Genomic DNA, 19,634 nt, shown 5'->3' on the forward strand with positions numbered 1-19,634 from the left:
CATTGTTATCATCTATTTTGACCCATTTTGAATTATCCTTAATCATAGCAACATAATGAGTGCCATTATAATTTTCTTCAGAGTAAAATTTTGCACTTACGACATTATATGTCTTATTACACAAAGATATCTTGGCTTGTGGTACTGATTTTATATATCCTTTTTTCTGAATCATCGTGTTATTTTTTACTGATGATAAATTTAATTTCACTACTACTATCGATTGCAAGTTATGTAATAGAAGTTTTGTGTGTGTTTTTTCAATCTTTTTGCAGTTGTTACAAAATTTCAAAGTATCGAACCAATAACCGAAAGATGAACCAAATAATTCTGGTAAATTGGTTAGTTTTTTCTCACCGGTTATAGAAATACACATAATATTTTCTAGTATTTTGATTGAATTAATGTAATTACATTTTTACAACGATCCATGCATTCTTGCTCTAATTGTACTAAATTCCTAATATCATGATTATCATTACATAGTGTAGTGAATATTGCTACAGGATCAGCCTCTGTATTAGGACACGTTTGTTTGTACACAGACTTTTTTATGTCACTAGATTTTAAAACAGTTTCGTGACTATTGTATACATTAAATAAATTGTTTAAGTTTTCGTTGTTGAACTGATTTTTTGGATCACGATTCAATGCCGTTCTGAGTATTGTATTATTAAAAATACACTGTATGATTGAATTTAAACCACTAGAAATACAATCAGAATTTTCGATATCTCGAAATATTAATAACTTTTCACGTGATTTTTTCACAGTTTTTGTTACAATTTTCAACAGAACTTTCATCAACAGCCCAAATTAAATCCCAAACTTTATGCCAACGTGTACTAGAAAGTGAAATAGGAGGAAGGTCAGGTCTATAAATTTTTCGTAAACGATTGAATTCTTCGATTGCTAAAAGATTAGCTTTAACTGAATGAGGATCGAATTTGATTAAATGTAATCCATCAAGTTTTGTAACTCACGAAAGAGCTACGTATATTTGTCCAACATTAAAAATACTGTTGCCTGCTTTAATAATAGCATTTTTGAGACTTAAATTTTGACTCTTATGAATAGTAACTGCATAACTTAGACACAATGGAAACTGTTCTCTTATGACAAAAGCTCTTTCCAGTAATTGAAATTTAACTTTTGCCCTCTCAATAGTGTTTACTTTACCTGAACCGAAATCTACATTAACACCTTGTATCTTATTGGCATCTACAGATTTTGAGATTGATATAACTGTACCAATGGCACCATTAACTAGACCAAGCGTGACATCAATATTTCGTCGAAGCATAACTTTTGCACCAATTTTAATTACAATTGTTCCAGCAAGTCCAGCTGATCGACTAGCATCTTCTTCTATTTTTCTCAAAGTGTCGCATGCTTTCTTTTTTAATGATGCAGGACAATCGATATAATCATTAGCCATAAGTATAATTTCTTCAGATGAAATTTTATTCGTCATTACTGAATTTATTAAATCACACTGTTTACAAGTGGGTACCAAGCAAACTGTATCTAATGGTAATTTTTCAATATAATTACATACTTCTTGCAATCTATCATGATATGACAATGAAGAATCAATTGTAATTTTTCTTTGTTCTAATAATTTGATATCGTCAACTGTCATTGAGCCAACTCGTACTCTAGAGAGTAATTCACCGTAAATTTTATCAGTTTTTTGTCGCATATTGATGGTTAGTTCTTCATAGCTGAATAACTCACTCCATAAATTCACAGATGTTAATGACCCAATATATTTTTGCGCATCTTCTGACGATAGCGTCATATAACTTGGGTCTTCATGAACAGGAGGAAGTTGGAGTAAGTCTCCGAAAACAACCACGTGTCTTCCACCAAACCAGTCATCAACATCAAAAATTTCTATTAATCGCAAATTTATGTATATTAAAGTTATATTAGAAATCATTGATAAATAATCAATGAATTTTACATTATTTATCATTGATAAAGAATCAATGATAAATAATGTAACGTTTTTTAATTTATCACGTAATACTTGTAGTGCATTGTCTGATAGTTGTTTATAAGACGGTGTAAAACCGTATTCAACCGGCAATTGAGATACTCGATGTACAGTAAGGCCATTGATATTAAAGGCTGCAATACCGGTTGGAGCAGTTACAATAGTATCTTGATTCATTTCTTCTTTCATCCAACGTTTAATTACATTGATCAGAAAACTTTTTCCCGTACCTCCTTCTCCACTAACATACAATCGAATTTTTGTATGGTTAGACATTACTTCGTTTTTAATTTTTGGAAAAACTTTAGTCTGATCAGCGTTCATATTATTGATCATATCGGTTAAGGTGTAGTTATTATCTTCTCTTTTCGCTGCCTCATCTAATTCTTTAGCTATTAATTTCATTTCAGCATCATTACAATCTGCTGCTTTCTAACTCTTTAGGGCGATTAGGATAATAATTATCTATCCATGAAGAACAAAATATATCGGTTGATTTAGGATTAATTTTTTCCAATTGTTCAATTTCATCTTTTGTCTTTAATTTTCTGTTTCTTATCATTCGAACATCCAACCATCTGATGACTGTGTCTGAATCTGTTCCATATAAAGAAATACCCAGCAAGGTGTCTGCAGCTTCTAGAGCTCCAATTTCTCGATGATTTAAACTGCGAAATCCTATACTCCATAAAAGCTGAGGTAGAGTTTTAGTTGACTTATTTTCGTCTACTGTTTTCGATTTAGTTGAAACAATTTCGTCGATTGTTTCTGATGTTTTAGCAGTTTCTGTTTTTGTAGCATATTTAGTCACATAATGTGTCAGTAACGTCGATTTTTCTCCAATAAATTGTACATCCATGTTTCCTTCCCATACACATAAAATTGAAGGATTATAATCGTTAATGTTAGCTTCAATATCAGTACGAGGAAGATCGTAAAGCCGACTTTTGTTTCTTAAATTTCTACGCCCAGCTACTGAAGTAGCAACGTCACGAAGTACAAAATGTTCAGTAGTAGGTCGTGGAAATCCAAATCGACAAGATTTAATAACTCTACCTGATTTTGGTTTTTTTGTTCGTAAGCAATAACTATTATGATGATGTTGTTGATGTGTAGGCCACACGTCTGTACAGTGTTGGTGAAGTTCTTTTGTTAGGTAACTTACAAGTTACATATTTCATTATAAATTCAGCAACTTCTTCATTTGTATTTAAACCAATGATTGGGGCACCTTTCACCCAAAGTATAAGATGAAAATGCTGAATTTCTCTACCTTGATATTCTCGTCGCCAAAAGTAATGGCTTATTTTACCAAGAGGTTGACTATCCGACAAAATAAAGTCAAGAACAGCTTGAAATTTATTGTCTATAAACCTTGATATTGATACTGGATCTGCTGCGATCACTGCGCTAGCAGATAACTTGTCGAAACGTGGTGCATTTACATCTTTTGCATATTCTATTGAATCATCCCAAAGCCGTTCAGCAGGACTCACTGTCAAAAACCATGTTGCAGGGCCATAGTGACGTGACATACAATGTAAATTATTTTTAGCTTTACTCCAAAATTGTTCTGAATTCCGAAGTCAAGCAAAAAGAGTTGTTAAATTTGCTTCAAGTTGACCACTTTTTAAATGCTTTAAATAACCTTCAGCTGTATATTTTTCACGAAGATTTGTAACATTTAATGTATGAAAAAAACCTTGACCAAGTTGCCGAATATTAGAATCATTCAATAAATAAAAGAGATATTGTTGATTTAAACGAAAACGTGGATCGGCTGACATTAATCTTGCTTTGATGTATTCAAAAGAAGTTACAGGTACTTTTCTGTCTTCATATTGACCATTTTTACCATAAGGGTATAAATCTGGAAAACATTGTAAATCGAGTGTTTTCATTCGGTTATCTAATGCTTTATCATTGACTTTCAACATTTGATACATATTCGTTGAGGAGGCGTTAATTCTTTTATCATGAAGAGGATATATAGTGAAATGGGCATATTGCGATCCATCTGGATCTGATACTGGAGTTATCATCGCTCGCTGACGAGTATCTTTACACTCCTTAATTTCATCGACTTCAATTTTTTCATTCATATCTTTATCGTCGTTTACTAATGAAGTTAACTTATTATCGCAGTGATCTTCAACAATATTTTCGTGTGTAGAGAAAGATACTTTGGTGTAGCTATGATCTTGATCAATATCTCCTCGCATTGATCGCAATGAATTACTATAAGAATGATCTTGAACAACTTGCATTGTTGATAAAGATAGATTTCTATTTTGATTGATATTAATTTTTTTTTTTTTTGCTCTTCTACTCCAATATTGTTTTTTTTTGTATTTATAGTATCATCAATTGCCATGTCTTCTTCACCAGCATTTTCAACACTCACATTAGGTTCAGAAGTTTCAATATTTTCAATATTAATTTCATTCACGTAATTTTTATCTCCACTAGCTTCGATATGAAATTCAATATTTTTCTTATCTAGCCAATCACGTAAATTATTGGGACATTCTGGTAATTTGATTTGAGCGTAAAGAACATTATTCTTCTTCAACCATATTAATGTTTTAAAAATTTTTTCTAAGTTAACCAAATTTTCCCATATGGTTTTTGATTTTGTAGGTATACTACGAACTACAATGTATAATTCGTGATTCATGTTTATTGGATCCGTCGTAGAACAAATTCTTTTTAACGTTTCTTCTATGGGTAAAGGAAAATCCCACAAAAAACAGATTCTCTGTAAAAAAACCGCGCCAAGTACACGTTCAACACTATCTATGAATGGAAAAAATGTACTTTACAAAAAGCTATAAAATCTTGAAAACACCAAGTAACTGGTAGCATTGGAAATCATGAGAAAAATCTGAATCAAAATATATAATAAAAAAAAATGATCCGAATGTACTTGGTGTGCGTCACGATTTCATTGAGTCAAGTAATTCACTGCAAATCCACTCTATAAGTGTATTATTTTAACACACATGGAGTGTATCCCATGTTTGTCATACGCAAACTATAGTTTTTTTGTAGTCATTTCCCTGTTTAGAAAATCTCATAGAATCCAATAGATTCTCATGCATTCCTATAGGGATTTTATAAGAATGAATAAGTTCTATAAGAAGCGCTATAGTTAAGTATAGGGCCTTATACATACAGCTATGAGAATCTATCGGATTTTTTAAGCAGGGTTGATACACGTTTAACGGTGTGTTAAATTTCTATAGCTTGCTTGCCGCATTTCAATGTTTTTCGGCAAGTGTGTAAATTTTGACTACACGCTTTTGATTTTACAGTCAATTTCTATGATCGATTCTGAATTTTAGTAAACTGCAAAGAAATGACGATAAAAAGAAAATTTATTGTTTAAACGCACACCAAGTACATTCGGATCATTTTTTTTTATTATATATTTTGATTCAGATTTTTCTCATGATTTCCAATGCTACTAGTTACTTGGTGTTTTCGAGATTTTATAGCTTTTTGTAAAGTACATTTTTTCCATTCATTAATAGTGTTGAACGTGTACTTGGCGCGATTTTTTACAGAGAATCTGTTTTTGGTGGGATTTCTCTTTTTTTTGTAAAGCAAAGCAACTTCAAATATTATCTGAAAGTTACATTGTTTTTTATATTTCTGAATAGAATCCTTTGATACAATAATTATAAATTTTTTAATATTACGAAACATTTACATGAAATAATCTTAGCAACTAAGAAATATGAGTTTTTTTTTCATTTTGCCGTCCTACATCCACCGCAGATTGAGGGAAAATTTAATTCAGAGTTGTCAGAAAATTTTTGTCTGCGTCGCCCCATCTACGATCAAACGTAGTGTAATATTTTGTCAAGTCGTCAAATCATTTTAAAGTTTAAAATCATTCTATTGGCTCACAGTTTAATCATTATTAGACAATAATAGTACACTATAATTTACCGCATAAATTGAAATTAACTTTTAAAAAAGTATTATTGTAATGATTTTTTTTTCTTGTGAGAAAATAGAGAATATTTTTAGGAAAAATTCTTTTTAAGAACAATGACCCCCACTATTGTTTTACTTTTAAGCACCACTTTTTTTAAGATATAACACATGCCAACTTAAATAAACATCAATAAACTAATCAATCGAATTCTTGACTTCTATGGTAATTTTTAGTTATTATACCATTATCGAGTTTAACAAAACTGTTGAGATACACGAAATTATTTAGATCGAGTTTGTTATAAAAATTGTGATGTAAATAATTTATTAGTATTTTCAGTTGATGGAAACAGTTATAATTAATTTTTTAATATTGAAAATACTTTCGTGATTATAACTCATCATTTAGTCATACAATAGGATTGAAATCCAAGTTCAGTTGAGCGGGTAAATAAGGATAGTTTAAAATTACCACTTTGTAGTGGATAATGTCACTTGCGTGTGACTAACAACATTAAAAATATAAAAATATTTTAGTTTGTTTCCGTTGGCCAAACTGAGTTCCTGGTAAACTTACCATATTATCAGATTTGCCGAGCATACCCCCTAATAGCACGATTTGCTTTAGCAAAAGTTTACTTACAAAAGTTTCCTTGAATTTTTTGTCAAATGACCGTCAGTTTCAGACTTTTTCGTTTTTGATGACAATTGGTATACAACTTGCCATACAATTTGACGTTAAATTACCACCCGAATTGGAATGCAAATTCACTTCAAAAGTTTTATACAAATTGTCTTCAAAAACAAAAATGCCTGAAGTTGACCGACATTTGACGAAAAATTAAAGGATTTTTTCGTAAAGTTGAACTTTTGCTAAGCAAACCGTGCTAATTGGGTTTTGTTTCTAATAAAAAAAAGTTACCTCTATATTGGGGAAAAATTAACCGCAAATTTTACTATTCAACTTTCGCTGTTAAACTGACAGCAAAGTCAGGCAGCGAATTGCAGGTAATTTCATTGTCAAATTATTGTCAATTACAAGCTAAAGTAGCCATTAGGGTAGTTAATAGTTGACCCAAACTTGCTTATTCATTTGTCATGGGTAAAATAATATTACGCATTAGGCCTCTTTGTTTGTGCATACGAGGGTAATGAAAGCGCTCTCTAGTGTCGAAAAATCAAGACAGATTTTAAAAATTTTAATGTTGAGTCTATGGAGACTATATAGTCTCCATAGTTGAGTTACTCATGCTCCTTCTTGAAACTATTTATTCTAAGACGGTAATAAATAAGCATATATTATAGATGGAAAAAATTTCTGAAATCTCAATTTTTAAGGTACTATAGTATATGCTAACGTTTTTTTATATTTTAAAAGATAAATAATAATAAAATGTGATAAAATTCAGTTGGTAAACTTTGAGTAAGACACAAATATTTCAGAAAAACCAGAAATGAGCCGTGTTTTAGTCTTAATAAAAAAAAATGTAACTCATAACCATAAAACGACACTCCGACTCAAGAAAAGAGACAGGTAGGCTCGCGCTACACACTCACACATATACATGTGTTTGACCGTGTACTTGGCGCGAGATACTACCGTGTCTCTGGATGGAATATTTGACCTTTTAGTTTCTGTATTCGCATAGTATGCGGTAAATTTTTTTTAGCAACCGTTCCTAATCTTTGAACTACTTGAAATGATTTCGCTCGTTGAATAAGAATTTTTTCTAAATCATTCAATGTAATTATTTCACTTGGCATTGTTCCGACATACATATTATTTAATATGCAAGTCGGAGGTAAGATTTTTGAGCGAATTTTCAATAAGCAATATGAACAAATAAAATTATTGCTCAAACTCGGATCTTGTTCATTAATGAAATTAGTTAAATTATCCCATATTTCACCTGACATCGGATTACGCTGTCATGATCGGAGAGAGTGAAGGCGACGGGCGAAGGGTTATTTTTAATTAATTACTTGGTAAAATTACCCACAATATTTATTCTATTACTCAACCAAGGAGCCTAATAGGACCGTCACGTGGCTAGTGTGAGAATGTTTAATATTTGGCTAGTTTCGATTACTAAATAAGTCTATTTCGTACCGAGCGGAAGTACGATAGACAATCCCGATCGTTGACCTGCGTAGCTTGCGTCTGTCTCTTTCTGTACCCGTTGACTTAGGAATGTTAGAGTAAGAGGTATAAATAAGAGAAAGATGATTTTTAAAAAAAAAAGAAAAGAATCTGTTTATTCTTATAAAATTATAATGTTGTTTACATGTGTGTACTAAAATTAACAATTATGATTAACTTACCACTCAGCTTGAGGTGGTTTACAATCTCGCTGATCACACTCTCTCACAATTCACCACTTTGAATTTATGATCGCGGAATTGTTTTCTTTGATTCGCTGGGACCCTGCCCGTGGCTTAGGGATTTTACTCAGCGGAATTTGATGCACTTTTCGGACTCGGAGCTACTGGGGTGCCAAGCGGATACACTCCCCTATCTGTCGAGTACGAGTATGAGTATTTAATTTTATTTAGGATTTCGATCTAGGAGTCTGGTTTCCTAGGCTATAGACCGTCACGAGACCGATGATCCTGGTGAGTCGAATCGACCGCGATTTTTGCAAGATTAAAATCTAGGTATTTGGCCAAGGAGCCCGATTGCCTAGGCGGTGGACCGTCACGTGGACAACGATTAAGATTTTATCTCTGATTAGCGGTACTAGTCGGATCTGGGCCGATAAAACTAATCGGAGATTTTAACTTATAGAACTTCGGAGCGAATGAATCGTGATCCGACAGAGGTTAGTTCAGATTAGCGATTGACTGCCTTCGTTAGATTTTCGGCAGTTTATATACTCTAGTTTTGATGGGAAAGTCATGTGTTTTCTGATGCAATCATTGGGTACAGCTCATCATCTTCGACAAACAAATGACTAAGTATGCAGTTCCGGGTATAGCTTTCTAAAAATTTAGAAAAGTCCATATATGGAAATTGGATGATATTTTTTTTGTAAACAACAAAGAATGTGTAAGTGCTCTAATACAAAACGAATGATCATGTACATAGGTCCAAGTTTAGTCATATCATTAGAACATACGCGGCGATTTCGAAATATGGAAATTGGATGGTCGTAAAATTTTTATGACCGATCAGTTAATTAGAGGTCCGGTGCACACGTGCAGGTGTCCCGCTGAGTCGCAGCTATAGATATTTTTCGGTACTACGCCCGTACATGCATACACATTCTCTTATGAATGTATTGTAAATAGATGTACGCAGGTAATGTGGATGCAAGATGAGTATACAGCTAGATGACGTAGTTGGGTTTGAGAAAGGGGCTCTGCCCTTTTTGATGGAGAGAGAGTGAGACAGGTATATTGTCTTATCTATCGATCTTTGTCTATTCTTACTCATCGTGCATGCACTTACATAGATACCTGCAAAACGTGAGAGGATCTCAATACGCAGATTTTGGGTGCGGCTAGTATATCTTTTCATAAAAGAAAATTATTAGGTGTACAAAAAAGTTCTACCCGTTTTTTATCAAAAAAAAAAATATATTTAAAAATTTTAAATAAGATACAAATTTTAATAAAAATAACTACCATCAGCATCTACTACCCTTTGCCAACGCTCAGGCAACTGATGGATCCCACGGCGATAAAAGGCTTGATCTTTTGTCGAAATGAAATCATCTATTGTTTTTTGCATTTCGTTTTCATTTTGTAAATATTTGTCAGCCAAGTAATTTTGCAATGAACGGAATAGGTGAAAATCACACGGTACAAGGTCTGGTGAATACGCCGGGTGCGGTAAAACTTCCCACTGTAAATCATTTATAGTGTGGTGGACGATTGAACTTCTATGAGGCCTGGCGTTATCATGCAGTATCACTGGTCGAGGTTTTTGTCCCGCAAATCGTCTTTTACTGTTGATTTCATCTGCTAATTTTTTTAATTGACAACTGTAGCATTCTCCAGTAACGGTTTCTCCTGGTTTGAGTAACTCATAATATAGCACGTCCCACTCATCCCACCAAATACAAAGCAATATTTTTTTCCCAAAAACATTACGTTTTGGTGTTGATGTCGTTGGTTGTCCTGGGTCTACCCAATGTTTTCGACGTTTAGGATTCTCATAGTAAACCCACTTTTCGTCCCCTGTTACAAGTTTCCACAAAAAACTTTTTTTTTTATGTCGTGAAAGCAACGACAGGCAGGTGTCAACTCGTCTCTCTCGTTGTTCTGGAGTTAATTTATGAGTTACCCATTTTCCTTCTTTTTGAATCTTACCTAAAGCATGTAATCTTTCAGAAATAGCTTGTTGAGTAACGTTTAACTTTTTCGCAAGTTCTTGTTGTGTTTGTGCAGAATCTTGATTCAGTAATTCTTCCAATTTCTCGTCACTGATTGTTGAAGGTCTTCCAGAGCGTGGTTTATCATTTAAATTAAAATCTCCGTTTGTGAATTTCCGAAACCATCTTCGACAAGTACTGTCATCAATAACACTGTCACCATAAGTTGCACAGATTATTCTTTGAGCTTCAGCAGCACTTTTTCCTTGATGAAATTCATATAAAAGACAATGGCGGATATGCTCATTACTTACTTCCATTTTTAACTTAATAAAAAAATATATATATCGCAGATTAATATATTAAAAGTTTGATGAATTTAAAGAGTACAAACAGCTGTGCATGTACATATACGCATTCATAGCTAACCTATAAATAGCTGTTAGATAACTCCATCTTTGAAAAACGGGTAGAACTTTTTTGTACACCTAATAAAAAAAAAGAAGAATGTTATTTCAGAAGTTAAATCGCAATTCGTATGTATTAATCGTTACAACGCATTTTACTCAGATTAGTGACATTTTTTAAAAAACATAATTTTTGACAGGATATGCACTTGTAGCGAGGTAATTCCAAGGACCGCTTTGTAAAGGCTGTAAATGCTGATTTGAATTCACTTCGAATTTGATCTTCGTCCAAACATGATTCATCTTGTTCGTTATCTAATAATTTTCCTTCCTCTTTCATTTTATTCATTGTACTTACTAAAAAGTTCAAGTCCGCGGTTTCCAATGCTTTATTCAATTTACTTAATTTATTCAGGATTTCTCTCATTCTATATATAAGTCGTTTAATACACCTTACAGAAGAAAAATGAGATGATAATAATTCGATACTAGTGAATTGTGATTTATAAGAACTGAAAACTTCCTAACAAAAGTGGTAATGACCTAATTAATCAACTGAATGATTCAAAAATAGTAGATTTAAAAATGACGTAAAATAATTTAAATTTTTCGTTTTCAAGTTTTCCAAAAAGTTTTCATATTGTTGATATATTTCTACTTTTAAATTAGTTCGACAATAACTATTGCAATGCCATTTTTTTCTAACTTTTTTGTCTTTTATTAATGGTAAAATGTTCACAGACTGGCCTAATTAATTTATAGCAATACTTTGATTCTGTAAAGTATCGAATGAATATGATGTATCATAATAATATGGTTCAGTGGATTGATAATGAAGTGACTTACCACTCATATTTTGGTAGTTGTTTATATCTTTTATTGAATTAGAATTTAAATTTGAAAGATGGTATTCAGCTTTATTTCTTAATTTTCGTAACGTATATGTTAATATATTCATGTAATTTTTCCTCTGACACATACACCATTTAATAATTAATTGACCCTCTAAATACTTCTCAACTGAATTGTTTATGTCCATGGCTATAACTAGTCGCTTAATACACTCTTCAGTAGATACTTTCATTTTTATGTAACTTTTGTTCATATCACTCCGACAATATTTTGCCACAATTTTTTTGGCAGCAGTCACTTTTCGTTTTAGTGAAACTTTATTAGTTGTACTATAACAATGATCAATTTTTATTTTTTCGAAATTTTTTTTTTTATTAGGAACGTTAGTTGTTGCAACGGAATTTGTCGTGCAATCATTTTGACTAATATTAACAATCATCGGCTCTGTGGCAGTAACTTTGTCAAGGAAATCTGAAGTTTCTGGCCCTACAGAAATTAAATTGTCTCCATTTTGATTTGAAATAGGTTCTGCTCGAATTATTGTTTCAATCAAATCCAATAAGTCATTTTGTTTATTATCTAATAATGATTGAGACACATCATTTTTTGCAATTCTTAAATTTTCTCTGCGGATACGGGAACGGAGAGCTCTACTTTCTGCAATTTTTATTTGGTTTAGAGTTTTATGTCCGGATGAATCAGTATTATTAAGAGTTGGAAATGATTTTAGCACATTCGTTTGAAATATTGTGAATAAATGTGAACGCATAAGATGATGATTATAAACAATGTTCTCTGGTTTTTGTTTATATAATAAGGATACTGCAAAAGCAATAGCAAACACTCCACAGTCACTGCCATTTAGTTGGTTCTGTACTTTAAGATACACAACTGATGATGCTAAATTAATATCTAAGTATGGATATAAATATATAAATTTTTTTTGTGTCATAATATGTACATATCCAATTTTTGTCGTTGCTATATAATATTTGAATGTGTTTTTCAAGTCGTGGAACAGGTACAATTTTTTCAGGTCTTGCTAAATACAGTGTGTCACGATGATCATAATTTGAACAACTAGCTAAGATTAATTTGAATTGGTAGATGTGTTCATCTTGTAGTTGATCTCCATTTAACACCATATTTGAAAAGTTTTTATGCATTAGCGGTAAATTATTCTCGTTTTTAGTTTTTCTACGTTTTGATGGTGCTAATTGCTTTAATGCGGTAATTTCTATTTTTCTTTTGAGTGAATTCGTTAATGACTGCTTATTAAAATTCAATTGTTGCTGAAGTTGACAGTTATTGTTCGAATTCTCATCTTTAATATTTAAATTTGTATTAGATTGCTTATCATTACGAAGAATCGGCTTTATTAATTGATTACATTCACGAATCTTTAATTTTTTTCGTTTAGAATTATTATCGTTTTTTAACGATTCAGCTTTAATATTCAAATTTTTCATATATTGCTTGCCATTATTATTCATTAGCTTCATTGATTGGGCATATTCATGAATCTTTAAATTTCTTCTTTGAAAATTATTTTCTCTTTTGACCGATTTTAATGTTGTATCACTGCCGATTTGTTGATTACATTTATTCGTAACTGTTGAATACACTCTATGCGTAACTGGTTTGTTAATTGTTTTTGAAAAACCAGAGATAATCTTTTTCTGAAATATTCCATTCAAATGTAGGCGCATTTTATTATGATCATAAAGAAAATTGCTTATTATTGGCCACTCGCCCAAAGCTAAAGAAGTAGCGAATGCTATTGAATAAACACCACCGTCAGAATTATGTGGCTGTGCTTGTACATCAGGAGATTCAATCGAACTATCATTAAATACAAATTTGGGGTCAAATATTTCTAGAACAATTTTATGATTATTGTGAAGAAGATTTTTTTTCGCTGAATCAAAAATGTAAATTTTTTTTGTATCATAATAGCAGCAAACCCAATGATCAGTACCAAATTTATCATTTGCATTGTAATCATACGCCGTATCACGGCTATGCAATATTTGAATATGAGCTTTATTAGCATCTAATTCACTAATTAATTCTGGATATTGAACATACCAACTTTTTAAAAATGGATACCTAAATTGTTCATGAAGAAGAAAAGCAAAATAATCAATATGATGATCTCCTAATAAACCATTATTTATTATGATAGATAAATCTTGTTGATTTAATGGCTGCATGTTTTGTGAAAAGGAGTTGGAAAAATAAAGATAATAAATAAAATTGATTTATTAAATTTAAATATTCCTTTATTATTATTAAAAAATGGCTTAGAATAAATTAGCTAAATAATTAAAAATATAAATAAAAAAAGATTTATTTATTAAATTAATTGAATCACTTAAGATTAATAAAAATATATCAATAAAACTGCATGTATTTCTTCAAAATCTAGTTATAATAAATATACAGTTAAATAAATAGGCTTAAATAAATTTTTAAGTCGCACAGCAGAAAATTTCTTTTGAGTCGCACCGCAGACTATTTTTCAATGTCGCACAGCTGACAATTTCTATTGAGTCGCACAGCAGACTATTCTTATTAAGTGTCGCACAGCAGAAAATTTCTTTTGAGTCGCACCGCAGACTATTTTTCAATGTCGCACAGCTGACAATTTCTATTGAGTCGCACAGCAGACTCTTTTATTTGTGTCGCACAGCAGATTCTTTTGTTGGTGTCGCACAGCGGACAATTTCTTTCAGTCGCACAGCAGACTATTTTTTAATGTTGCACTGTTGACAATTTTTATTGAGTCGCACAGCAGACTTTTTTTTGGTGTCTCACAATAGATAATCTCTTTAAAGCCAATCAATGAGTTTGAGAAAACTATTTTCTATTTATGAAACTTTAAATTAATGAAAAATATTAATATTTATATCCAAAATGGCAACTTAGTTGCAAATGTGTTTGAATAATTATAATTATTATTCCAAATTAATAATTATCAAAAATTATTAATATGGAATAATAATTATTAAAACTCCAAATTGCAACTTAGTTGCAACTGTTTTTAGATGATTGTGATTATTATTAAGAATTAATAATTATCAAAAATTATCAATACAGAATATTAATAATAATTATAATGATATTTTTTAATATCTATGATTTATTTTTCATTAATATAATAAAAATATTATTAAATGTAAAGTCACAGGTTAGAATAGCGTGTTGTTGTGATTAACGGTACAACTTAATATAAAGGTCATTTTCACGAAAACACTTGTCGCAATCATGACGGCTGCGCTTGTCCGCTCAATTTCTGAATTGAACGTTTTAGGTCAATTTGATGTCAAGTTTCGGACAAACTATTGACTGAGGAACGTTTGCTTGAAAATTTATGTAAATCGACAGGCATGTTTGACCGAACGAAATCCTGAGCGTTATGTTCTGAGAGGTTACTAGAGTCGGAGCTAACGCCACCTTCTGGACAGTAGGTAGTTTGTTATCGCGCGGGATCATTTATGAATTTGAAATCAATTAATAAATTTATTGTTGGCTACGATGATGATTATTATTATGATTAGTATGATTACTATTTAATTAAATAATGAAATTACCCTGATAGCCAGACATTGCTTTACAAGTGTTGTAGAGTAACACTTTCGGCTAACTTAACGAGAAAGTTTCTGGCAAACTTTGGCCGTAAAATACATTCCTTTACGTTGGCTTCAGAATACGGCAATAGCTTGAATGTAAGTTGCCAGAAAAACTTTTTGTCAATTTAAAGTGAAACTTTCAATCAACTTAACGTCATTGTCTGACGTTAATACTTGTAGTCAAATTGAATAGAAAGTTGCAGACAATTTACTGTCAACTTAAAGGCAACTGCTTGCTCTCTAACACCTACCTTTAAGTTACCTTTAAAATACCGCAGTAGCTTGTAGTTAACTTATAGTTAGGGTGGCTATCAGGGTATGGATGAAGATAAATGTAATTGACAAAATAACTTTTATCTGAAAATTAAATTTTATTTAAAAATAAAGATAAGATCATGAAATACCCATATCGACTAAATATTGATAAGATGCAATAAATGTTGTATGATCTCAACATGTGAATTACGAATAGAAGTTCCATGCACGCCCATTTATGTTTTTCAAGTGCACTAATTGATTAACAGGTGGAGGCACTTAAGGCCATGGAGGACATAACATGAGAAAACTTCCCTAATAGCACAGTTTGCTTTGGCAAAAGTTTACTAACAAAAGTGTCCTTGATTTTTTCGTCAAATGTCCCTGAACTTCGGACTTTTCCGTTGTTGAGGACAATTTATATACAACCTGATATACAATTTGACTTAAATTTACTATCCGAATTCGAATGCGAATTCTCTTCAAAAGTTAACTAAAAAAAATTTTTCGTCAATTTTCAGGCCAATTTGTACATCAATTTATTGTTAAGTTAACTTGAAAAATTGTAAAGTGTTTTTTTGCAGTCAAACTTGATAGCTCGAGTTGCTTATTGAAAATTTGGTATTCATTAGTTGCAACAAACTTGACGAACAAGTTGTCGACAACTTTAACTTTTGTAACTTTTGGCTACAGGTTACCACCAACTTTCTGAGAAAGTTGGCGCCAGTATCGAGCCGCAACTGAAATGTGGGTTTCTGGTTGGGCCGTACTAACCGAATTTTCGAATTTTACTTTTCTAATTACATTTTTAATAATTACGTCACTCGAATGATGAAAACTTTCCGAAAAAGTTAGTCTTATACATTTTTTCGGAAGCTATAAAAATTTCTATAATAACAATTAATTTATTAATTAAAAGAAAAATAAAATTCAAAAATTCATTTAGTACGGCCCAGCCTTCTGAGAAAATTGAAGGCAACTTTTCGTCAACTTATATTGCCAACTTTTGCCACCAACTTTTTCAGAAAGTGACCGTCAACTTATTGGATTTCCAACTTTTGCCACCAACTTTCTTAGAAAGTGTCTATCAACTTTGAAAGTTCCAAGTTTTGCGGCCAACTTGGTGTCTAGTTGCGGCTGTAAGTTTGACGCCAATTTCTTGCCAACTTGGCTATCAGGACAAACATTGTTGCCCTGATAGCCAGATCTTGCTTTGCAAGTTTTGCAGAACAACACTTTTGGCTAACTTAACGTGGAAGTTTCTGGCAAACCTTGGCTGGATAATACTTTTCTTTAAATAGGCTTCAGAATACGGCAGTAGCTTGAACGTAACTTGACAGAAAAACTTGACGTCAATTTGAAGTAAAACTTTTAATCAACTTAACGTCATTGGCTGACAGTAACACTTGTAGTCAAATTAAATTCAAGTTACAGACAATTTACTATCAACTTCAAGGTAACTGCTTGCTTTACAGCACTTCCCTTTAAGTTACCTTTAAAATACAGCAGCAGCCTGTGGTAAACTTACGGTTAGGGTGGCTATCAGAGTAGATACCAAATATTTCAAGTACACAACTCTAATGGTAATAACTATAGATTATCATCAAGAGCCGACAGTTCAATTAATCTATTTATCGATGTAAATTTTTAAAGTTGCGTGCTAAAAGAAAAATAAATTAAAACAAAGGATCAACAATTATAAAATAGTTATTCAACAAATGCATATTGTCGCTCAAATTGGAAAGTTGATGAAGCAACCCCTATAGCCAAGCTGGTAGCAACCTACTGCAGCAACTTGTCACTAAGTTAGTCGCTATAGTTTGTATTTCATTAGTTAACGAGAAGTTGCCATCAATTTTCTCAGAAAGTTGGTGAAAACTTGGAGTGAACAGTTACATTTGTCATTAAAAATTACCACTCTAAAAAACAGACAAAAATTTTATTATTAATTCATTGGGAATCATTTGTGTAAATTTAAGAATGTAATTTTATTATTTAAGACTAATTCATAATTAATGAGTCTACATAATAAAATTACATTTCCAAATCGTTCAAATTAAGCCCCAATTGATGAAAAATAAATTTTTTGTTTTTTAAATAGGTTGAGCGTAAAAAAAAAGTTTTTAATTGTGTCACGATATTTTAATATCGCGGCAGTCTCGCATCAGGTCGGTGGGCAACAGAGGGCAGCACACGCTGCTCACACGTCTCATCCGACACTGTATTATAATTGTTGTTTGTTTACATGTAAGATTTTATTCAATTATTGTGTTAATAATACGTTATTGTTTTCTTAGGTATAAATTGTATTGGAAGCAGGAGATTTCACTGACTTATTAGAGTATATATTTGGATTTTGTAGCGCTGGGGAAAATAGTTGCGCATTTCATTTACGTGCTTATGATTATTTTGAATTGGTTGGCGCATGCGCGTCAACACAACAGTTGGCATCCGTAGGTTTATTCATTATAAATAAATCTACTAGTTTTATGAATAAATAATTGGTTGATTTATCGGTAAATAATATTAAGAATTAATTATGGAAAATACAATTGGTCATTTAGCGTCGGGAACTTGATAAATTACACGGCCACAGTTATGTAGTACGTTGGTGGTACTGTAAAAAGAAATAACATGCGACAGTTGTATATCTCGATTGGTCAAAGTGAGATATACGACAAAATGGCGTCGGCCTAGGTGCCGGCGTGAGATTCACGTGCTGCCATGGTCAGACGTGGAATAGTCTCTGTAAGAGTAGCGTGTGTGCTCTGTTACATTAACTTAAGTATAAATTTGTCGCCATTGGGTATTTTGGGTAGTTAATATACACCCAGTGGCATTAGTTGAGCATTTGATAAATCGCATAAAGGGAAAATCCATTTACCGTATTAGCGTGCAACCGAGGGAGTTGAATAATACGTAAACTGTAAGTACTTTTTGGCTAATACATTGGCGTGTAATTTTGGTTCCCGAGTTGGTGATCATTTGTATATAGCCTAAGCGTGAGAGAGAGATAGTAAATTCTGAGGATTAGTAACTGGTCAGAAGCATATGATGGAATGCGTGAATGTTATACTCAGTAAATACGAGTACAGTCAGTGAAATTATTCAATAGTTGAGTATTATTTATGAATTATTATTGATTTGATTTATTACTTATTATTCAACGGAATATTGCTTACGAATTATTATTATTTAGCGTATTGATTATTCCTAAATTGAATTATTGATTATTATTTACTTGAATATTGATTATGAATTATTATTCAATTGCGTATTAATATTAATAATTTGAGTTATTGCTTATTGTGTAACTGGATATTGAGTGTAAATTATTATTAATTTGAGTTATTAATTATTGTTAATTTGAATTATTATTATATTTACTTTGAGTTGATTCCTCAAATTATTAGTTAATTATCACGTGAGAGTGATCAGGGTAAATAACCTTCATAATTATATTACTCAAGAGGTGATATTTATTTTATTATTTGCGTCCAAAACCAATAGTATTTTGAAATACCTTAAATTCACCAGTAGAATTTACGGGGAATTTGTACTGGAGAATAATTTATCTATTTCTTTTGTTTATTTTCATGTGCGAGTGAAATATTAAGTATTACCAGAACTTTTATTATACAATACATTTATTGTTTATGCATTATTATTATTATTTGAATTATAATTTTATATGCGCATAGTATTATTATTATTTTCTTTGTAAGTAATTTACTATTATTTTTGAACATTATTTATGTGAGTATGCGTTATATATTGAACTGATTATTTCATTAATTAATGGATAATTAAACAAATGGTCATCAACCCGGTATTTATTTAATTTTATTATTTTAATTACTGCTATCTTTCTTGCTATCCTTATTCCTAAATCTGAAATCGCTATCCTGTTATTTATTTATTTTCATTTTCATTTTCTCCGTTGTGTAATTTTTGAGTTAATTTTGTTCGTGGGGCACACGAACTGGCGCCCAACTAGGTTTTCTAACCTAGCCTGAGCAGAGCAGTCAGTCCAGGGAGATTCAGGATATCTCCAGGTGGGACATTTGTTTTCTGGGTTTATTTTGTTTTTCAGTTTTCGACCAGCGGAGAGCCATAACGGCTATTCAGCGCCAACCACACTCCGCCGTGGGACGCGTGAAATAGTAGAGAACGTTATAATTGAAAAAAAGTCGGTTTTAGGTTTTTTTTTTTCAAGTACTAGTTTTATTAATTT

This window comes from Microplitis demolitor, chromosome 2, assembly GCF_026212275.2.
Source record: "Microplitis demolitor isolate Queensland-Clemson2020A chromosome 2, iyMicDemo2.1a, whole genome shotgun sequence".
NCBI classification, from domain to species: domain Eukaryota; kingdom Metazoa; phylum Arthropoda; class Insecta; order Hymenoptera; family Braconidae; genus Microplitis; species Microplitis demolitor.